Genomic DNA, 24,001 nt, shown 5'->3' with positions numbered 1-24,001 from the left:
GCTCCAGTTCAATCTAGTTCATGTGTGGGTGGCTCCTCCAGATTTAGCCTTTCAGGATTGACTGAAAGTTCACCCTGAGCTCCCGGGGGATGGTGATTTCCGGAGTAAATGTGGGCAGGGCAAAACAATGCTCGCATTTTTCAGGGATTGTTGTGTTCTGTTTCAATGGCCCCTATCCTCTGAGTAGTAGCATTACTCGAGTATTTGGCATGCACGTGATATGCTAGTTGAGGATTCTTAGGGATGGCTGCTGTCATTCCTGCAGCATTTCAAAATTATGAGTCTAATAAATGCTGGGTACTGGTGACCTGCCCTTCAGTCTGTCACAAAAACACCTTCATTTTCTAGGGAAATACAGGTCAATATGAGACAAATAGAAAACTGCTGCCTGTGTCATTTGGTGTATTTCTGAACAACAGTGACTTTCCTAATTCTGCATGCTGCACCCTTTTTCAGAGCCATCAAAATTTAGTAAGTTGAGTATTCGGGGCAAAATGAGTCTAATTCTTCTGTGCTAGAGGCACCTTGGAGTGGATGGCAGTGAGGTTAAGCCATTATTAAGCAACACTTTCTGTGCAGCAGCAAGCACAGTTTCATGCAGGGAGTTCAGTGTACCAGGCTAAACACAGCTAACTCAGGGCTGAATCATTACTTAACATCTTCTACAGTGAAACACTTCGAAGGAGAAATTGGCAGTGAAGTCAGATGCTTCTCAGATACAGTCCCAAAATTCTTAGCAAAAATGCAGAAAACTTTCTTTTTTTGGCAGTGAAGTCAGATGCTTCTCAGATACAGTCCCAAAATTCTTAGCAAAAATGCAGAAAACTTTTTTCTTTTTCCCTTTCCCCTGAAAGCAGCTTTCATAAAACACAAATAATGACACATAATGCATAATGTCTCTGTTTACAGCTCTACTGCTCTGGTCTTTTTCAGATAGCCACAAAGATCCTTAAGTGAGTCTCAGGACCATGCTCTTTATGGTATCATGCCCTTTTTTCCTGTTCCCATATGATTTTTACTTCCTTTAGGTCTTTGTGTGGTTTCACTGAGATCTTTTCTGGAAGGAGCAGGCACATGTGGCAGTACGTGATGGGAGGCTCCTCTCATTGCACTTCTCTGACTTCCATAAAGAAATAGAATGACTTTACACAACTGACTAAATAGAAGGCAGGATGACAACTTTACAACACAACAAATAAAGGAATAAGGAAATAACTTGAGAGTAGTATAACAGAAAATAATGAACAAGGGAAAACAGAAAAAGAAACTTTAAAAAAACAAAAACAACCAAAAAATCCCTGCTGAATAATGTGTACCAAGGTACCTGGAAATTGTACCAAGGTGCCTAGAAAACACAGAAATCTATCCTACACTAAAATTCCAAGAGGATCAGAGTATGATGATAGTCTGCCTTGGAAATTAGTCCTTTATAGATATGTGTCATGTTCTGCAGTGATGGTGAGCCATTGTCCCAAATTCCAGATGCACTGAGGCAGCACTGATGAAAGATTAGAGATTTTGTGCATTTACTGAGAGAGGAAAGAGGCACAGAGGTTCCTTCCTAATTGTTATGAATTCCAATCTTTCTGAAATGAAACCTCCTAACCTACTTGTGACATGCCACGTGCATCACACAGGAGAGGGAGCACTGTGTCTGAAACAACCTCACCTCACTGATGCTGAATAACTGGGCATCCATTCCAGCCCTCGTTCTGCAGGTAACGTGCGTGTGCACACCAACCTGCACATGCCTTTGCTCCTCATGAGCCAGAGCTTGGCAGTATCAGTCTGCAACATACTCCTGTAATACCAAATCCTGGCTGCTTTCCAAAAGGAAGGATGGAGTGACAGTCAGACCGTAATGGGATTGCACAGTGGGGGAGAATGACCTGTCTTCCACCAGGCAGCGTAAGCAGCGCCCACTTGGCATGTGTGAAGGTGTGTAATGACACAGGTCCCAGAGCCCTGCCAGTCTGCCTCACTGTGCAACTCCATCAACAGGCTGGAATGAAATAAGCCTTTCCCTGAGGAACAGAATGCTCAAGAAAACCATGCGATGCACTTGGAAATCCTTTAATGGTATGTACTTCTTATTTAGTTTGTTTCCTGCACTGCCCCTTTCAGAGTTAACAGACATCAGTGACTTAGAGCTACAAATCTGCTTAGAGGAAGGGAAGGAGGTTAGTGTAGGCAAGAGGACTGCTGAATGAACAGTTTAAGTTGCAAATTGTTATATCCAATCCACCTTGCTTCAGAAATCTCAGAGAAATAACTAGTTTAACATAAAATGATGTTTGGTATCCAGGACCTGATGCAGAGGTGACACGGCCACTTTGATTTAGCTGGAGAGAAAATATGAAAGGTAGTGCCATGCTCAAATTAAAGCCTTTGATCCTGACATCAATCTCTTAATTAGGAAGCGTCAGGAAGAGGCAGTTTTGTTAACACATGTCTATCCAGACAGATCTATTACTTTGAACAACAGCAGGATTAAATTCACCAGGGTTCATCCAATTTTATTTTGTTGCTTTTCTTGGTGCAGCATTCATCATAGAATCCCAGAGTGGTTTGGATTGGAAGGGACCTTAAAGCTCATCCAGTTCCACCATAACAGGGGCACCTTCCACTGTCCCAAGTTGCTCCAAGCCCTGTCCAACCTGGACACTTCCAGGGATGGGGCAGCCACAGCTTCTTTGGGCAGCCTGTGCCAGTGTCTTGCTACATACTTAATAATTTTTTGAGCTTTATTATTTAAGATGTAATGTCACAATCTTCACTATCAGCAATTAGCTTAAAGGAAAGCTTACAACAATTAAACAGCACAGACCATGCTAGATTACCCCTAATTACCACTACAAATGTTCCTGTGCCCTGCACAGTCCCTCGCCAAACTCTGTGTTCAGCAGTACATCGTGTTGCTCATTCCTGGCAAGTTCCTCTCCTGTCTTTCCCCATCTGCACAGCTCAGTGCCTGCCCAAACCTGAGCTGCCCCTGAGAACTCACAGGTCCTTCTCTGGAGGCACCTTTAGCCTGCTCATCTCACTAGCTGCATGTGCTGCACAGAGCATCTTGGCTGCTTCCCCTTGGTATATCAAGTGCCTGCTCCCTCAGTTTTTGTGTTCTACCTCTTGAGTATGTCAGCTCTGGAAATCAAAATCTCCCTTCCAGTGCATATTTCAGCTGTATAATGAATTGTACTTTTCTTTCAGATAACCTTGATTTCCCTATGATTCCATCTAGTACAGTGTCTATAGGACATAAATCCTTCTCTCTGAAGTAGCACAGGGCTTGGAGCAACAGGGCTTGGGATAGTGGAAGGTGCCCCTGTTATGGTGGAACTAGATAAGCTTTAAGGTCCCTTCCAATCCAGATCATTCTGGGATTCTATGATGAGTGCTGCACCAAGAAAAGCAACAAAATAAAATTGAAGTGTCTTGGGCAAAAGTGTTAACAATGCAGTTAATTTTAGAATGAGATTCTCTGCTCCCAAACAGACTCCATTTGGAATTTCAGCAGGTATGTTTTGTCTTCTGAAGGAATATGCATGTCATTTTTTTGTCCAATTGTACAAAAAGCTTTGTATCTGCCTTGGTAGTATAAAGGCATGTACTTTGATTTCTTTGCCACTATTTGACCTTTACTAATAAAAACCAGTACTTGGAATTTTGTTAATCACAAATTTTATCAAAAATAAGTCTGCTAAAGAACTACTTTGCAGCCAAATCTTTGAGTAGGAATGATTTGCACAGTTAGAAATTTGAAGAAAGCTCTCTGTGGTTTTCTACTTCTCTCCAAAAGTCTCTAAGCCCTGAAGGGCCTACATTTTATTTCTGCATCTGTATCTGCTACTGTAAGATTTAAACAAAAACTCAGGTAAGGAGGCTGACATTAAAACACAAATATGTAATGTTGATAAACACATGCTACTCCAAACTATTTATTGCCATGCATGAGTTCTTACCTCTGATTTGGATGTGGAGTTACAGCAGGGGCCCCATTATACAGTGCAGCATCACTGAACCTAGGAAACAAGAAAATAAGAATTAGGGTATTAGGTGAGCTAGCACGTGCTCACAATTATTGCACATTTACATTGTTTAATAGTGGGTACACAGTTTAATACTGGGTACACAGACTAGTGCACAGTGTTGTGCACAGGAGGAAGGTGACACAGCTAGGTTAAGGTACTTGGAAAAAATCTTGTCTTCACTCTTTGGGCTCATGTTGGAATGTGCTTGATTCCTGAGTTCTTGCTTTGGCTGGAGAAAGCCTGTATCTGCCTCTCTACACTTCTGTTTCTTTCCCATACTGGAATTTTACTGGAAAGGACACAGAGAGTTCATATGGAGTCAACAGAAAGAAGAAAGCTCTTGGCCATCCTGTCCCTATTTTGGGAAAAATAGGGAGTCAACATGCACCTAGATTTGGGAACACAGGGACAGAGTGTTTGTTGAGAGATAAATTAATGCTAGTGAAAAATGCTAGTGCATTTTGTCCCATTATATGGGTGTGTGTATGAATTTCAGTTAAATGTGATGAGTTAATTTTGGTCTGAGGTACTGTGAAACACAGACCAGGCAGAACACAGACTGATGGGCATTTTCTTGCAGAAAAGAGGTATGGAAAGCCAAAGGGAGGTTTTGATGAAGAGATGAGGGTCTGATTTTCTTCATACATAAGAGGGTGAGAGACAGTCCTAGAGAAGTCAGTCATGTTGGAGCAGGATAAGACCAGATGCTAAAGGGATTTCTTCTGGGAGTGATTTCCAGAAATCTGAAAGGATACAGGCGCAGTGGAGAGACTGAAGTTTAAGGTTCACTCAAGCAACAATTAGCCTTCATGCTCACTGGAACACCTGACCTGGAAGTGACATACACACTGAACTGGGAGCAAAGTCCTGTAATAAATAACCGTGCTTCAGTCATTTCCTCCTTTGTGCAGTGGAGAACTGTAACTTAATGGCACCAGGGCCAGTTTCACCTTCCTTTCCCTTCTTACGCCAATGCTTATGAAAAAGAGGGACCTGAGCCGCAAAAGCCACTCAGTGAAGATTTCTTCTGGAGAGGTAAATTCCCATCCTATGGGGTGTGGTTTGATTTATGGTGCAGCATTACTTTATCAAGAGAAACAGAAGAGAGAGCCAGGCTTGGCCAGGAAGTGGCCATGCAACCAGGTGTAGCGGGTGGCCACTTAGGGTTTCTCTGGGAATAGGAATTTTAAATATTGGAACTGCATATCCTGGGATTATATGGGATCTCCTCCCTACAAGTCTGCTCTTGGCTGCTGTCAGACCGGATGTGGAGACAGCTGTCCCTTTCATGTGACACTGTATGGCTGTCTCTGTGCTTGCATGTCCCACTCCCTCCTTGTTTGGGGTCAATATTTCTACTCTTTTGCCATATTCTGGTTTCTGGTGCAGGTGAAAAAGTGCTTGTCAGCTGTGAATCACTGATTGTGGCCCATCTTTAGCCTGTGTTTGCCAAGGACTGTGCTTCTGTGCCTCCCTGCACCACTCCCAGCAACAGGCCATCTCAGTTTTGAAGTTGGTGCATAGGTCCTGCCTCTGAGTCCTGAATAAGAATGTGAGGACTTTGCCATAAGAATAACAGAATATGAAATACCAGCTGACAAATCATCCTCGTCATGGAATCACTCCCAAAATCCAGCTCTGTGGGATACAAAGTTGCTTTGAAGACATTAGTTTCTTGGTTAGGACAGCCTAAACTGCATCATCCCTTAGCTAAAGCACTGGTGTAGATCTCTGGCCACTGATATTTTGGCTGTTATGTTCTTGATAGTGAGTTCTTAATTTTATTGTGGTTCCCTCCAGTCCCTTATTTTGCTGTTCACGCCTTCATTGCAATTCCTCCCATTCCAGCCAAGGAAGGTGAACTCTAGGCCTCTGTTTCTGTTTGGTGGTGCATTCAAGCTGAAGGGTCTGAGGGAACTCACCTTGGAAAGTATGAATTAAACCTGTGTCTCTGGGATAGCCACTGAGCTGCTGGGTCAATGGACCACCTTTAGCTGGTTGTCTTGTGCATCAAATCACATTGCACTGTGGATTTTTTTTATTAGTGAGCCAACCTTGAAGTTCAGACAATAACTGTGCCTAGCACTTGACTGAGAGAACTATTTGGTATGAAAATGTGCACAGTGAAATCTTTAGGGCTAAGAGCATCTCCAGGTTATGTGGCAGAACTCAGAGCACCACCCCAGTGCTGCAGGTTCTTTGCTTTGTATAGATGGTGTCATTGTTTCTATATTGGGTGTATCTTAATGATCTCTTTTTCTTTAACAAAATAATTTTAAGATATTTTGATGTTATTTTTTTTGCAAGGAAATCCCACTGTCTGTTCTCATCAAAGTCCTTTTCTGACCTAACATTATGTTCTTGGCATGCAGGTTGCATACAGTGATCTGAAACATAATGCTGGTTTTCAGAAAGGTAAGTCCTACTCTTTCTTCTGATTGAGTGATTAGCCTGAGGCCCAAAGAGGAGGAAAATTACCTAACCATCATGGTTCGATCAAAAGAAAGTTGCAATAACCCAGTACCAACAAGGTATAAAATAATTTCAGCCTAGACTAGGGAAGCAGAGATGTCTTGCTTCACCAGGCCATCCTCTTGTTGAGCAGGTGACCTCTGTCACAAGGTGTGGCAGTGAAACTACACAAGTTACCTTTGGAGTTTTATTCAACACAAATAAGAGCTGTTAGTCTGTAACATTCTTCATAATCTTGTGCAATGTTTATGGATGCTTTACATTGGTTATTTGGTTTTAAATGTAAGCCACAAAGTATTTTGAGAGGAAAAATAAATTTTTTTCAGTAAAAACATTGAAACTATGACATTCAGTGCTGTGGTGTGTAACAAAAGTTATATATGACAAGACACAGCTACAAAGTCCACTGATCTACAAGTCTATTCACTTTTTATTCCATCTTTCTGTTTGAATCTGTATTGGGGACTGGAGCAAGAGAAGGTGTTCCTGAGGGCCTGGAGTAGGGAAGTATAACCAGGACACTGGTACAGGCAACACCAAGATGCTGCTCATTCCTAGGAAAGGGCAGCTGTGGCTCACCCCTTCCTCCAGGCACATCAGAGTAGTTCTTGCTTGTTCTGCAGAGGTGCCAGATGTTGACAAGCCTCTACCTATGTGAATAGAGGAACTGGGCTGGATAAAGAATGTTGGTGGCTTTTTTCTCCTAAGAGAGATCATGGGAGCACTCACATTTCAGCTATAGCAGGAAAAAAATATATCTAAAATTTCTCACAATGGAGGTCTCTACATTTCCAGGCTTATAGTATGTACATATGTTTGTTTGTTTTTCTCTTTCCTGGTAAAGTCTGTGTTCTCAAGAATGTCTTCTGAGAAAATATCATAGCTCATGTGAGGCTGCCAAGCCAGTTCCCCAGCATTCACTATGCCCCCAGCCAGCCTCTGAGAGGTATTGAAGCTGCATTATTGTTGTCCTTGGAAAAAGTGTTGCCTCATTTCCTCCTTTGAGACAGCTGGGTTTGATGACTTGTCCAAAGTCATGTTTCAGATCAGCTGTGGAGCTGGGAGTAGAATTCAGAGGTCTATAAATGTATTGTCTGCAAGCAGTAAGAACTTACCCAGTTGAACACTGCTAAAAAAATCAAATAACTAAAAAAGGAAGACCAAGAGGTATTTGCCTGTGAGCCACATGGCATCAAGTATGTCACTGTACTTGACAGTAGCTTTTTTCTCCCCAGGGTGATCATGTGTGGCTGGACACTCAACCAAACAGTGAATTTAATGTTCCTATTGGGGCAGTTGTGAAGGAATCTGACTCAGGACGGATCTTGCTGGAGGATGATGAAGGCAAGGTGGGCTATGCCATAACCTTCTGTAAAAGATGAACATGAAATGTAAAAGTGCAAAATACAAAAGAAGGTCCTATTGGGTCAGACCAAAGCTCCATCTGTCCAGGTGGTCTGACTTTGATATAGGTAGGATATACTGAAAGAAAAACTATAGAAATAAGGCAAGTATAGGATGGTCATCTGGCATCTCGAGGTCCAAGCACTAGGAAGATTCAGAGCTTCATAAGACAGAGGTCATATCTACATGGCTAGGAAAAGGAAATGGATGGGCTCCAATCCCTAAATTTGGTGAAGTTTTAGGTGGACACATCATCCCACTGAAATCAGTTCATCCCAACCTTATACATATCTACATGGCTAGGAAAAGGAAATGGATTTAGGGCTCCAATCCTGGTGAAGTTTTAGGTGGACATATCATCCCACTGAAATCAGTTCATCCCAACCTTATACAGTGCTCTGCCTGTGATGACAGAATTGCAGTCTGCAGTTAACACTCTGAGCAGTGTTAAAACTGGTGCTGTTCAGAACCCACCCAAATGGCTTCATTCAGTGTTTTAAACCATCTGGTTTTGAACCAGTTAACTCCTATAGGCCAGTCACCTGTGTGTTAGAGCATGCCTGCTTGAGCATGTATCATGCTGAAGCTCACTCCAGTCTAACCCAGCCCTCCTTTGTTTGCCTCTGAGCATCACACATTAAAGTCTGTGCCTTGCCTTTGTCAGGAGCACTGGATCACGGCTCGGAATATGCACATGGTGCACCTGATGCACCCTTCCTCTGTCCAGGGGGTAGAGGACATGATCCGCCTCGGGGATCTCCATGAAGCTGGCATGGTGCACAACCTCCTCATCCGACACCAGGAGCACAAAATCTATGTGAGTGCCACAGTCACTTCCAGGAACAGCCAGGTCACTTCCAGGTCACTTCCAGGAATGGCCTCTACACTCGAGCAGCCTGGGAGCCTTTCACACTTGGGGCCCTCTGACTTCTTTAATGACAGAGGTTGCCAAGGAGACACAACACATTTTTTCTCTTCTTTCACTCAAGTACTTTGGCTGCCCCTCAGTCACAGTGCTGGCACAGGTAGTGACTCCACTTACTTTCTCCCAGAGCGATCATTGTCACCAGCCACTGACAGTGCACTGAATCCAGCCCACGTTACAGCTTACTGCTGCTGTTACCTGGAGGATCAGCCTAACGGGTATGCAGTGACATGATTTCAATTGTCCCCCAGTCCAAGCCAACATTTACTTGATGTTGATATAATAAAATGGCTAATTAATAAATCTGGATATTTTGTCCATTACAGGTTTTATCTGTAGCTGGCAAATTTGACAATTTTATTTTCTTTTTTCCTCAGTTTCCAATTTGTAATATTATAATTAATATTCAGGTTTTTCCATGCTTTGCCTCCCATGTTATATACAGTACTGGAGAGAAGCTGCCTCTTACAACATAGGTGTGATGATATTTAGTGTTAAAAAGGACTTATTTTATATATCCTACAGTTACAACTAACAAGGTGTGTGGATAGATCTGTTATATTAAACTCTACAGCCTGCATTTGTTTCACACAGTTTTTGAACAGTATTATTGCCTTGCATCTCCACAGCTTTCAACAGCCTCCTTCATTTCATTGGTGTTGCTGTATACAAATGTTTCTAAATCACTGTATGAATAGCACAACTGTAACTTGGCCCATTCACAAAGTTCAGCTACATCTGCACTAGCATACAAAAGCAGCTAAACAAAACCCTGCAAAACACCTTATGATAACACCAAAGTGCCAGGTCAAATTGGACTTCTGTGTGCTTCAGCTTGAGACAGAGAACAGAGCTGTCATTAGCAAGGTCACACCTAGAACCTTGGGCAAACCTCTCCTTATCCTGGGATGTTCAATAGCAGCTTATAGTGAGGAACTGGGCTCTTAGCCTCACCCAAGTGCTGCTATGATCTCCCAGGCTTCCCTCCTGCCTCTGTTTAGATTTATACTGCAAGTAGCTTTGGTTGTATTCTTGTTTGGAGGTTTACTGTAGCAATAATGCTCACAACTGTTTTCCAGACTTACACAGGATCAATCCTTGTAGCAGTGAATCCATACCAGCTGCTGCCCCTCTACACGGTGGACCAGATCAGACTGTACTGTAACAAGAGGATTGGAGAGCTTCCACCTCATGTCTTTGCCATTGCAGATAACTGTTACTTCAATATGAAGAGGAATAAGAGAGACCAGTGCTGTGTGATCAGGTGAATGGACTTGGAGAGGACAAATAGCAGAAACCAAGTCTGGCATGGTTTGGGGCACCTTGTGGACACAGGATGGTCTCCTGACCTTCCAAATGGAAGGACACAGATAAAACTAGAGACAACAGGAAGGAAATATTTTCTTCCCTGCTCCCTCATTTTCAGTTAGGGCTGGGAAAGGTAAAACATAAGCAAAGGATTTCTGAAGCCTGTTTTCCCCCAGAATCTTTCAATGTGGTTGTACATTCTGCATGTGGTCACTACATATAGAAATATAACACCTGAGTGTGTGTGACAGAGGGCTATCTTTTACCTTGGAGACAGAATATTTATGTTACATGTATTTTCCAAGGCTAGACATTTCCTCAAGAGAAATAACCTCTGCTAACCCAAAGGTGAATGGAAGCTTTCATCCTCCTACAAAGAATCCATTCTCTGTTTGTCATCAATGTGAAGAACCAGATAGTCTCATTGCAATAGTATCTGATTATATCTGAGTCAACTCCGCTGATGTGCTGACACTAGCACTGACAATCTGGTAATGCAATAAAAAAGAAAAGCAAGTGGTCATTTTATTTGTACAGGTACAGAATGTCTTCCATGGATTTGCTTGTTTTTAATTGGTGGGAGGATCTAGTTCTCAGCCTAAGTCTGAAAAACTACTTCAATTTGAGCAGATAAGATGATGAAAGACTGAAATTTTCCAGCCCTCTATGAAAGACAGTCTGATCTGACAGTCTGAATGGCACCCTCTGCCACTCACAGGGTAAACTTAAGTAGGATTGTTTTTTTTTATTGTAACTTGGTCTTCCACATTACCAAAAAAAGAAAGGAAGCCTGTAATGATCTTTTTTTTTACTGCAGTGGAGAATCTGGAGCTGGTAAAACTGAAAGTACAAAGCTAATACTACAGTTTCTGGCAGCTGTCAGTGGCCAGCATTCCTGGATAGAGCAGCAAATCCTAGAGGCCAACCCCATTCTGGAAGGTGGGTTACTTAGCAAACATGGCTGATTTACCACATTTATCTCAGGATAAAATGAATCAGAAACAGATCCTTGAACCATTGTATCTGCTTAACTGGTAATCCCCCTGAAACACTGGTGATGCACTGTAGATGTTCTCTATACTTTTCTGCCATGCTCCCATACAGTCCAGAGCAGCTTTTCTCTCATGCTGCAGGAGGAGTTTCCTCTGTAGTATACACCCTGGAACTGCCAGGAGCACAAGAGTCCTTGGAACTGCAGAGCCCAAGGCAAAGCCCCCTGGTTTGGCATTTGCCCTAGACAGTGACAGAGTGACTGGCCATGCATAGATGTATCTGTAGGGGAGCTCCCTGAGACACCATCTTTCTCTGTACAGGGATCAACATGTTCCCAGTAAATTATTCTGAAGGTCCTCAGACTTGCCCAGGTCTCTTGGCTGGCCAGATACAGACCACATTTGGATCATTTGAATATGTCTTTTAGGACCCAATTATCTGGGTGCACAGTATGCCTGCCCCTCTCTTCAGGAGACAGACTGAGACAAGACATTCTCCAGTGCTTCTCAGTGCTGTCATTTGGAACAAAATGTGTACAATATTAGCAGCAAAGTAGAAGGGGAAAAAATAGGTTTGATGTTCATGAACTGCCATAATACAGATATTATTTCTGTCTCTTGCTGTTAGCTTTTGGAAATGCCAAGACAATTCGAAATGACAATTCAAGCCGCTTTGGGAAATACATTGATATTCACTTCAACCAAAGTGGTGTGATAGAAGGAGCCCGGATAGAGCAGTTTCTCCTGGAGAAGTCCCGGGTCTGCCGGCAGGTGAGGGCACTGGCAGGTGTACATTCTGCCTGTTCTTGTGTTAGAAGCTTATCCTGACAAGGCTGTCCATTGGCCTGTTTCTTTTATTTTTAGGCTCCAGAGGAAAGGAATTATCACATCTTCTACTGCATGCTAATGGGGATGAATACAGAGCAGAAAAAGATGCTGAATCTGGGCACTGCTTCAGAGTACACTTATCTCACTATGGTAATAATCTCTGCTTTATTCTCTGATATCCCTCTGCCATTTGCTTCTTCCAGTGAGCAACTGCAATCACTAGGAGATGCAGGTGGTAGTTACCAAATATGAACAGTCCTTCCCTTAGAGTACCAGAAGCAGTAACACAAAAGTGCCGTGAGTATCAGTTTCAGACACTTAGTTTATTGTCCACCAGTGGGAAGCAGCTTGTGGCAGGTTAAAACTTTCTGTCAAAGTCAGACTTAAGAAACAAAAAGGACACCTTGAAACAGAATGTGGACAACATCCCCCACTTTCACAGACACTCAAGATTTCAAAGGAATGCAAGGGATCTCATGCCAGGGAGAACAGTAATCACATATGTGTACCTTAGAGGAAAATTAATAAGAATCCTAGTCCTTATATCTAATAAATCTTACATACATAATGCAGGCAGCTGGCATTCAGCGTAACCTCCCACGATGGATGCTAATGACAATGAGTTACAATGCCATTGTGACAGAAGTGGGATCTTCATAGGTGAGGTTTTTGAAAATAGGTAATTGAGTGGTTTAGGACATGAAAGCCATGATGAAAATCCTATCCTTTAGCCTGTGTATATACCTCATATTAAATATGTCAGCTGGTTAGATTTGGGCTGTTCTACAGCTGTGGAAAGAATGTGTTTAAGTCCTGCCTCTACTGAAATTAGCTGGAGCTGGGCACCTAATTTCTAGGAAATGAAAACAAGTCTGTTTCTGGAGTCTCAAAAGCAAAACTATTAAAGTTGTGGAGATTTTCTCAAATGTAATGTTTTCAAAATAACAGTGATCTTGCAGCAAAGCTCATGAGTGCAATTAGTGCAATTAACCCATTGGCCATTCCATGAAAAGGCCCCGGGATCAGCAGTAGGGCAGTGTGATACTGAAATAGGAGGACTGGATTAAAAGAGAACATATCCATGGTTTTGTAAAGGTCAGCTGTTGGTACAAGCTGGCATGTTTACATGCTGTAAACTGAAATGTCTAGGAATATTTAATTTTTGGGATCATCACACTATATTGTCAGAAATAGCAAGGGTAAAAAAGGCATTTCCCCATCTCCATTATGGCTGAAAATAGTTTCTGTCAGGAGCAGCATCGTAGGACCTGCTGTGTAGACTTTGATGAAGGTGCTTCTCATGCTGCCTTACATGCTTCCATTTGTCTTCCACTAGGACCTAATATTTTTATTTTGAGATTTGCCTTCTAGTACTTATCCAACTTGACTTGCTTTGGTTTGGGATTAGGGCTCTTAATTTTCTATTGACAGGGCGGAGAGAGGAAACCAAAGAAACAGGCATGGCCTTGTAAAAGTAGGTAACCTTGTCAAAGCTTCCTGTCCTTCTATGCTCCAGAGCAGCCTTCCCATCAGCTTTTCCTTTGGCTTCCTCAGTATTCAGCCTAGCCTGGAAAAATGCATTACTGAGCCCTCTGTTAATGCATTCTTTTTGAGAGAAAATATGAAGGAAGATACAATTATGGGAAGAGAATATAGAATGTCTAAATAGGGTTTTACCTTGCATCCTTGTGGACTCACAGGATAGCCACCTTGTGTACAAAGGCTTGTCACCCTGCACGTGCTTTCATCCTTGTCTGGGTAGCAGGAGGATCTTCCTTACCTGTTGGTGTGGTGCTTGCAGGGTAACTGCACGTCCTGCGACAGCCGGAACGACGCCAAGGATTATGCCCACATCCGCTCAGCTATGAAGATCCTCATGTTCTCAGACTCTGAGCACTGGGACATCAGCAAGCTGCTGGCTGCGATCCTGCACCTAGGGAATGTAGAGTTCCAAGGTAAATTCAGCATTGCCTGGGCTTACCTTTCCTCAGACTTGATGGTAAAGGTACTTCCCTTGGGTGCTTTCTGCTTCCACCTGCAGAGATCAGGTTGTGCTGCTCTGACCTGTATTAACAGGTGAACAGAGTTGGAAGGGCAGGCAGATAAGCACAATGAAATTCTGGTTTGTGACTCCACTGCCATGTGTTTTGAAAAGCAGCATCTTATTATTTTGTCACACTGTCAGGTCTCCATGGTTGTAAATAGGCCCTTATCACACAAACTGAAACAACAGAGTATAATGCCATTTGCTGATTGTTGTTCTACAGAGGCCAGAGGACACAGCAGTGATGTTTGCCTTGGAGATAATAGCAGTCATCCTCCTGCTTAAGTCTGCTGAACACTCACCTGCATAAGTGCACTTCTGGAATGGACAGGAACAGTGTGACCCACCAGCACATGCCAGAAGCTTTCACATTTTAGAAAAGAGCTCCTTGCTTTGTGATACAGCAGACCCAATACAGAGATACCAGCTGGATTCTTTGTATTAATGCTAACTACTAAAATTAGGGATTTTTTGTATTCCTCTTTGTTGTCTCATTTCCCACAAGCCACATACACAGGAAAAATATTTCCAGAAATGTATTTTCTGGAGTCAGCTATCACTTCCCTGGATCCCCAGCAGTTACTATTTTAAATGAATAATCTTGTCAGTTTGGCTGCTGTTTTTAGCCTGATGTTCTACGCACGAGAGAGCCCTGTAGATCCCAGGATCTGGGTGAAATCAGGACCCTCCTTGGTTAAATCACCAGACCAGTCAGTTTCAAATGAGAACTGAGTACCTTGCCACATTCCCAGTGTTGTGGGGTCACAGAAATACAGCTACATTAACAACAGTGATGGTTCTCCCTGAGAGTGGTTGTTTCCTCCTTGCAGCGGCCGTGTACGACAACCTGGACTGCTCTGATGTGATAGATTCACCACACTTCTCCATCGCCACCAAATTGCTCGAGGTAATGGACCCTCATCTTCTGCTGGTTCTTCCTTCTCCCTTGTTCCATGAGCACACTGGCAGAGCATGTCTCTGGAGTTTATGTAGGAATTAACATTCAACAGGCATGTTGCCTCTGTCCTGCTCACACTCCAGTCATGCTGTTCCAGATGTCTCTCCAAGATGGGAGACCTTTAAATGGGACAGCAAGTTGCCAGTGGATGCTGCTAGACAAGCAGTTTGTCATAGTCCTCCCCCAGATATAAACTTTGCTGGATTTCCTTTGTTCACCTGGAATGACCAGGTTGCCATGACTGTTTCTCCAGGTGGACTCTAGTGAACTCCAGACCAGCCTCACAAACCTCTCCATCATTGTCCGAGGAGAAAGTGTGTCCAGACCTCTGAATGTGGTTCAAGCTGCCAATGGGAGGGATGCCTTTGTGAAGGTACTGGTGCTCACAGCTTCCCTGTTTAAGACTGGGGATGCTTTCAGAGCTCTCTTCCTGACTGAGGAGCTCCACGTGATAAACATTGACCCAGAGGGCTCCAAGCCCTTGTAGTTCTCAGGCATAGCTTGACAGCACAATAGCAAGCAGTTACATCCAAAGTCTCTAATGATTAGACGGCTCTAATTCCTCTTTTTTTTTTTTTTCCTCAGGGTATATATGGGCGGATTTTCTTGTGGATTGTGAACAAAATCAACTCAGCCATTTTCAACCCAGCTTCTCAGAAGCCTAAAGACAGACATCAATCCATTGGACTGCTGGATATTTTTGGGTTTGAAAACTTCAGCAACAACAGGTAGGAAACTCCAGATGAAATGCAATAGGAAGCTGAAAAGCAGCTGATGTAAAGGGAAGGAACGAAAAAACAGAGACATACTCTTTCATCTTTACCCTGATTCTCAGAAAAATGGTGAGAATTCCATTACTGAATTTTCCCAGTTTTGATCATGCAGATTCCATTTTTCTTCAGTCTTGATCATATTTCTGCCTCCTTTCCCAGCCTTCATTTTAGTGCAGCCATTGCACATGTCTATTCTAGATCTTGAGGAATTTTCTGGCCTTCAGCCAGATAATGTTCCTCAGTGACTTTTGGAACAGAATCTAGGATCTCTACAGTGTGTCTTCTATCTTTTGTGTTCTCTCCTGTTATTTTGTGCTGTTCCCAAGACCTGCAGCAGCATAAAGGAGTAAATAACAAAAGAAGTGGTAGCACCAGTGCAAGCAGAAACATGTCACATGCTCATAAGTGATTTTCACAGTTACATATTCCCCTTTATCTCTGGAGTTTCTTGAAACACATAAAAGATCTGTATTGCCTACTCAGCAACATTCAGCCATCAGCTGGCTCATTGCTGCTGGTCTTTGCCACAGCAGAAAATGCTTCCCTTGTATTGCTAAGATTGGCAACATGCAGTGGTGCCAGTCACCAGCAGTGTGGAATGTGGCAGTGGTGTATCTGGAATGCATTTAGTGCAGAGGCTAAACAAATAGCAGAGAGCAGTGCAGCACTGGCCAAGGATGACCATGGGCTTTCATCTTGTTCTTCCCCAGCTTTGAGCAGCTGTGCATTAACATTGCAAATGAGCACCTTCAGCAGTTCTTTGTGCACCATGTCTTCAAGCTGGAGCAAGAGGAATACGTTGCAGAGCACATTGCCTGGAACAACATTGACTTCACTGATAACCACCAGGCTCTGGAAGTCATTGCACTCAAGCCCATGAATATCATCTCCCTCATTGATGAAGAGAGCAGGTTCCCAAAGGTAAATTTCTGGTTTCACTTGTAATGCCTGGCTTTGCACACAGCTCATGGGTAACACTTGGCTTTAGACACACAAAAGTGCAAAAATGGCTTTCAAATATGTTAGGAGAGGCAATATCTTCTTCCCATAGATGTTTCTTTCAAATTAGCTCACTACACAACTGCTTCACTCTCTGCTGGAATGTGCTCTTCCTGATGCCTTGCTGTTGAAACTTTTACAGCTGCTCCAGACAGAGAAGGAAGGAGTCTGGATCATTTTACAAGGGCTTCTTGGGAATCTGAAATCGTTCATTGTTTGAGTATTGTTCTGCTGTTGGTCTGGGCTGCAGCTTGCTCTTTCTTCCCCTTGCTGACAGACTTAATTGAGCAATTGTGAGGAACTGAAGGGGAACTACAGGCCTGGCAGCTAACCTTGCTGCCAGACAAGGTCATAAACAGAACATTTTGAGCACCATCACAGAGCAGGTACAGAGCAACAAGTTGATCAGGCCCAGTCAGCAAGGGTCCTGCTTGACCAGCCTGAACTCCTTCCATGACAAAGTTCCATGAACTCCTTCCATGACCTGCTTAGTGCATGAGGGAAAGTCTGTGGCTGTTGTCTGCCATGATTCTGTGATTCTTTGAAATGTTATCCTGCAAAGGTCAGTCATTTCAAAGAAGAAAAGCAGAGATGAAAGTAGCATCTGATCTCAGACATCCCTGTAGAGCATTTTCGTAATCTGCAGAGTATGGTGAGGCTAAACTGGAGTGTTGGTGCAGGAATCAGATGACAATGGAGGGTGTCCAGAAAAGCAAGCCCCTGCCTCAGCTATTTTGTAGTCCTTCAGATCACTACTTGATAGGATCATGTACAGGCAGACAGCTTTCACCTTTCTTCCCTAAGAAGAGGGTGGTCCCACAGATCAAGAAAGCACCTCTTCCATGATTCCCAGAGCACATGACTTCTGAGAGCAAAGCCCCCACTGCCCTGGGTGCAGGTGAGTACAGAGAGCTCACATGGCCCACGAGGGGATGGCATCATGATGGCACTCCTTGTAAAGAAGCTCCCAGCTCACTGCCTAGCCTCTGGTCTGGGCATGGGATCTGGGATCTGCTCAGGGATTCTTCCAGGGATCTCTGAGTCTTGCACCAGCTGGGGAGTGAAAGAAGAATTGTGCCTGCCCAGGAGAAGGAGAAGGCATCCCTTACAGCTTCCTGGGTAGCAGGGCGTGAGAAGGTTGGTGGGGGCTTTGCTTGTGAGGTCCAAAGATCTGGTAAATTCTCAGCCCACCTGGTGATGTTGGTAATGTTATAAAGACTTATGTACAGCCCTAGTAAAACCAGGTCCTGTGCTTGATGCTGTGTTCTATCATGATGCTTGAGACAGGGGTCTGTGTAAAAGAAAGAATACTTTTGGCTCTTTCTCCAGATCTACTACACACATAAGGGCAGAATTTGAGCTTTTGTTATCTCTAAGTGCCACTTCTGTTTGTTTGTTGAGCACAGGCCAGTGCTGGGGACAATCTGCTTAACCATCCTTTTTCACCTGTACTTGTTTCTAGGGCACAGATGCCACCATGCTTATCAAAATCAACTCCCTCCATGGTAAAAGTAACGTCTACATCCCACCTAAGAGTGTTCATGATACCAAGTTTGGCATCAACCACTTTGCTGGGGTTGTCTTTTATGAATCAAAAGGTGAGTCTACCTCTGCTGGAAACAGGGTGAAGGGAAGGGCATGACTTGCCCTGGATACATGAATGCATGATAGGTGCATGACCTGGATATGTAGCTCTCCAGGGCAGTGTTGATCTGAAGTTGATCAGGAGGTCAGAAGGATTACTCTAAACCCATCTGCAAGTTACTGTAAATTAAGTGGATGTTAGGTAGACACTGGTGCTAGAGCCAGCAGGCTGCAGAGGTGACAGGCTAATATTGTTTCCATCCTATAGATTTCTTGGAGAAAAATCGTGACACACTGAGTGCTAATGTAATGCAAGTGGTCCATTCCTCCAAAAACAAATTCCTGAGAGAGATTTTCCAGGTGGAAACAACCCCAGCTATTCTGGGACGTGGGACCATTCGGCATCTTGGATCTGACCAGGTCTACTACAAGGTTGGTTTACTGGCACTGTCTTGCAGAAACAACTCATTTCTCCTGCCTTCCATACAACTCTGGCTGTTCTTGATCTCCTCTTTCTTTGCACTGCCTCTGCAAATCTCTGCCTCTTTCATTCAAATTGTTTCTGCCAAGGGGGCTGCAGGAAAAGTCAGGGTCTGGTGTTCATGCTGTAAACAAGTGCAAAGTCAGCCCTGTCAGCCAGGTGTGCACCCTGGATATCTGTGTAGCCATGCCTGCAGTTGTTTCAGAACCACAAGTCATGATGCTTCCCCACACGTTGTCACTGACTGGACATCACTGTGCGACAAAGTTCATGATGGGTCATCATCACAGACTCCACTGATCCTGTTGTGTCTGTGCCTAGTGAAAATAAGGATGTGAAGTGCAGTGGACTAGAAAACACCGTGGGGCACAGTTCAGGTTCTCTGTCCTGCTCCAACTTCCACATACCTTGATTTCTGAACATTTAGCTATGCAGTGTCACCAGTATGTGAAGGTACTTTTGCTTGTTTACATCTTTGAGTTTTCCTGTCAGGATACAGAACAATCAGCTTGCTGTCTTACCTGTTATCTGTCTATTCTCCTGGCATTGTTTTCTGATCTTGTCCTTTCTTCCTCTGTCTTTGTCCCAGTGTGGCTTTCTGCTGTCCAGAACACCTGCCCACGGACAGGTAAACATCCTGGGGGCAAAGAATGTCAGAAGTGTTAAAAGCAGCAGATAAGTGGCTTAGCATCTCTTAAATGCTATGAATACCTCCAGATTAAATATCAGGTTTATTTACATTGCTCTAATGCTCTAACAGGCCTTGTTCCTACAAATAAGGCTGTGTTAATGAAAAAAAAGTACAGCAGCATCTCAAGAAAGGAAATACCAAATGGGCTATCCCATGTCAAAATGCACAGAAATTAGATGTTGATGTTCAAATAAATGGGACCACCATTGGGAAGCCTAAGAAGCAGGCTACAGAAAATAATAATGAATGTTGTGCCAGAAAACACTTTCTTGTCCAGAGGTCTCAGAGTTCCTTTCCTGACACACCACAACAGAAAAGTCACCATTAACTCAATAAAAAAATTCAGCTTTAACAATGTTGCATGTATGAGATCATGTGTGGCCATCCCACTGATGGTACTGCAGAAAGGCCACTAAGGTCTGAGAGTGAAAATCACTAAAATAAGTATATATTGTTATTTTACCACTTTGGGTGCTTGCTAGCCCTAAGATGCATCAGAGCTGCAATGAGACATTCCCAGGAGCTGTTTTCCAAAGACACAAATGATTGATCACTGGAGGGCAGCCTTGCCCTGTAGCTAAAGCAGAGGGTGGAAATCTGAGTAGTTAAAGCAGCACTTTAGAAGTAAGAACAGCAGGATGAGATACCCTAAAGATCATGGAAGTGAGGGGGAGCCACTGGACTTTAAATTATTTACTTTGAAAAAATTCCAACAACCCCACAACGGACCAAGCTCCCCAAACAAACTAATAAACAAACAGGCTGTGGTGTGCTGCAATGCCTGTATGTAAAAGGCCAGTGGAGTCCTTGTGTTACTTGGAATCTGTACTGTTGGCACTGTAATTTAATGTGCCCATACTGACATGTAGAAACTTAGGCTTAATGTGATGATTTGTGTGAAAAAGACAGGTGGAACTGTGCTGTCAGAGAGGCTGGGGAAGTCTGGAGTACCTCTTAGTTTATATTCCAGTAAAAGTTGCCTTTTCACTGCTTGCCATAGTATTAATGGGCAAGATGATCAGCCTAATCAGACCTAATCCTTAAGGAATGGGCTGTTCTGGATCTTTAGCATTCCTAGCTATGGTGGCAGCAAAATATCTGGCCTGGAGTTTATTCCTGCTTTGGAAGTGGCTGTTTCTCACCAAGCTTTCAGGCACGCTCCCAGGAATCACAGCTTGTACCCAGGCCTGGCACTAAACACAGCCTTGGTTGGAACAGACAGGTGCATGTGGGCTCCTGTGGGTGGAATTACTTCCACTACAGCCACCCCTACTGCTAGAACTTAGTGCCTAAGTAGCTGAAAGCACTTAGTGAGGGGTTTCTTTACAAGAATAAACTCAAATTAATAAGGTACAGATGGCCAATGTAGCTCCCATATAGGTAAATAACTTTTTTCTGGTGGTTGTGTGATACTGTTGCATTGTACAAAAATACAAAGGTTTATTCATTGGCCTCTGAGAGCGAATGATGTTGCAGTCAGCATGTGCTTTCTCTTCCCAGGGCTTGGATACCACCAAGCGGCTCTCGACACTGGGAGGACAGTTCAAGCAATCCCTGGAAAAACTAATGAAAATCCTTGAGCAGTGCCAGCCATACTTCATCCGCTGCATCAAGCCAAATGACTACAAGAAACCACTGGTAATGCTCTAACAATACAAAGTCTTACCTTTGGTAAAGTTTGTAATGAGAAAAGGCTCTCAGTTTCTGGGTAACATTTTATAGCTGTACTCGCTGCATCCAAGAAGAGTTGGAGTACAGGGTAATCCTGCAATAAACATAATAGGAGGATATAGCATGGTTAATTTACAAAAGCATCTCAAAAAAGCACCACAGAGTAATAGATAGCAATAAAGCACACAGCTGTATTCCTGAGTAGTTATAGACACCTTTTCAGTAAAGATAAAGACAAAACTGAAAAGTCTGTAGCCCCTCAACACAGGAACAAACAAAAAACATCAGGATCAACAATGATCATACTATGAAATAGCCTGAGAGAGAATAGGAGAGCTATGGGAGTTTGTGAGAGGGGTGATTTGGCTTAATCTGACACACGAGGAAGAGCCCATTTGTCATTAGGATATGTGGCTGGGTCTTGGGGGATTTTGACCTGGTTCTACTCTAAAACCTTGTAAGGTATTGGTCAAATGATTTAAAAAGTTTTGAAGCACTGCATGTTGCTTAGTGAGCCAATTTTTAAACTCAGATAAGACTAAATAATAATAAGAAAAGAGCAGTATGCCTGCTGTGCTTTGCATGGTATGCCCAAAGGCCTAAGTTGCTAATGCATCTCTTCAGACCTACAAAATTATATGATGAATTCACTGTTCATCTGAATTGCAGTTCTAGAATGAAAAACGGTAGCCAGACTGAAGTAAACAGACTGTTTCTACTGCTGACATACACAAAATTGAAGACCCTTTGGGGTGACTTGTTTATGCTTGTAATGAATTAATTTAGTGCATGGAAGAAAAATACTATTTTAAAAATCACAGTATGCCATTTTGCAGGCCCTCTGAGGCTGGGGGTTAATAGACATGTTCTGAGGAATACTGCAAGCGTACCCTTTGCTCAGGGCAAAGTCTCCTCCTCGTCTGCTTTCCCTTTCAGTTGTTTGACCGGGAGCTGTGTATCAAACAGCTGCGATATTCAGGGATGATGGAGACCATTCAGATCAGGAAAGCTGGGTACCCAGTTCGCTACAGCTTTGAGGAGTTCTTTGAGAGATACAGATTTCTTCTGCCATGGTCTCTTCGACAAAAGGTGTGTAAGCAAAATATGGTTTAAGGCTAATCTAACTTTTCCTTATGAGGCTTTAGTCTTTCCCACAGTAGAAAGTTCTTGAATTACTGCTGGCAGGGTTGTGAGAGCTGTCAGCACAGGAGAAGTCAGCACAGGAACTGTTATCACAATAATTATAGCTAAACAGTTAAATACTCCCTTCAACCTTAGCTGAAAACAGAGCTGCTTTGAGGTCCAGCTGTCCTTGGCCTTCTCCTCAAAGACATCCGAGGTAGGGTACTATCCTCATTCCCATTGCCCTCAGATGTTTTTTTACTGTGATCACACAATTCTCAGATCTCTGATTCCTCCTCACACCTTGACCCTGGAATGTTTAGTCATGTAATCACATTTCTCCTCTTCCTGACCATTTGAGCTGAACCACTTTCGTTCATTGTAGTGTCACCCAGAGGTCTGCAGGACCTCATCTGTTTCTGCTCTTCACCCTTTGGAATGCAGGGCAGTAGATCCTTGCATAGCACTTGCTGTGTTTCACAGCCAAGCCCTAACATCATGATGCTTTTGCACATCAGCTGAAGAATGATACTCGAAAGAGCTGCATCAGCATCTCTGAAGCAGTGCTGGGCAAGGATGAGAGCTGGCAAGTTGGAAGGACCAAGATTTTCCTTAAAGTAAGTAAAAAGGATAGATTATTGTCTTTTCTCATGAAAAACTGGATGCTTCACAGTACAGCTTGGCCTGCTTGTGCAAGAGTGCCTTGTGCAAGGAGGACTGGGTTATCTAACAAACTCTCTCTTGAATATGAGGGTGGATCTTTGTTCTTGGAAGCCAAATAATTCAATGGAGAGGGTTGGTGTAGGAGAGGCTGATCCTGTTTCTGTGCTAAAGGGCTGCAGCTGAAACAGAACAGTGCAATGAGTTAGAGCATAAAAAAGAACAGGATACCAGTGCACTGTTGCAGAGGACCACCTTGCCTGTAGCATACCCCCTGTTGAAAACAGACTTGCTGCAGGCAGATTCTTGCTTGTTTATGGCAATAGCTAGACCAAGTCTGGTCAGGTGGCGTGCACTCTTCCTACTGCAGTTCCATAAATGCATTTTAGTCACATTATACTGCATCATGCTGATTAGGAGTCTCATTCACATCATGTGTTTCCATTTCCAGAGGTTGTGTCTGCTAAGCTGGCATATCCACACTTTCTTTTACAGGATCATCATGACACTGTACTGGAGCTGCAACGCCAAAATGTACTCACAGATAAGGTTCTCCTTATCCAGAAGGTGATGAGAGGATTGAAGGATAGGTCAGTGATCTTACAGAAGGGAATTTGCTTTATTTTGATGTAGCTATTCTTTGTGGTGCAGCTTAACACACTCTTGTGCAGCATTTTTGAGTATGAAATGTATCAGGCTGTACCTTTTCCACCAGCCCTAAATTACATGCTCATCAAGTAATAATGCACAGTGTATCTGTGCAGATGTTGGACAAAGATTTGTTTTGGCTCAGTTTTGTTATTTTAGTGATGTTTTTCAAAATGCACAGCTGTGACATGTATGAAAAGGAAGGTTTGAAAGGAGGACTTGCTCTTAATATTTTTAGTAAACAGTAGACGTCTGGAAAGCAGGAAATCCCCATGGAATCAGTGTCCTTCTCAGAGCTATAAGAATTCTCTGATTTAGGGTGCTTCTTGGATACAAGACATTGATAAGAATCAGATGGAAACTAACTAGTCCTTCTCTTTGCCAAAGATGCCTAATTCTTGAATTGTGTC

At 43.2% G+C, this 24,001-nt stretch overlaps 1 protein-coding gene across 2 annotated transcripts in view; it reads right to left on the bottom strand.

Annotated features, from left to right (window-relative positions):
- Nucleotides 1-21,171, bottom strand: part of IWS1 (interacts with SUPT6H, CTD assembly factor 1) — a 37,437-nt gene extending 16,266 nt beyond the window's left edge. Inside the window, exons 1-4 of one of the 2 annotated variants that reach the window (XM_041414534.1) lie at nucleotides 21,157-21,171; nucleotides 19,321-19,436; nucleotides 13,741-13,893; nucleotides 3,963-4,022 (exon numbers count right to left, since the gene is read on the bottom strand). The gene's annotated coding sequence lies outside the window, so the exon portion shown is untranslated. Of the gene's footprint in view, nucleotides 1-3,962; nucleotides 4,023-13,740; nucleotides 13,894-19,320; nucleotides 19,437-21,156 lie in introns of those variants that run through there. The other variant, XM_041414533.1, reaches the window with a different exon arrangement.
- Between the last annotated feature and the right edge of the window lie 2,830 nt (nucleotides 21,172-24,001).

This window comes from Onychostruthus taczanowskii, unplaced genomic scaffold (genome assembly GCF_017590055.1).
Source record: "Onychostruthus taczanowskii isolate IOZ18803 unplaced genomic scaffold, ASM1759005v1 scaffold45, whole genome shotgun sequence".
In the NCBI taxonomy this organism is placed as follows: domain Eukaryota; kingdom Metazoa; phylum Chordata; class Aves; order Passeriformes; family Passeridae; genus Onychostruthus; species Onychostruthus taczanowskii.
Note: the sequence above shows the minus strand (reverse complement) of the source record. Positions and strands in the feature narration are given on the sequence as shown.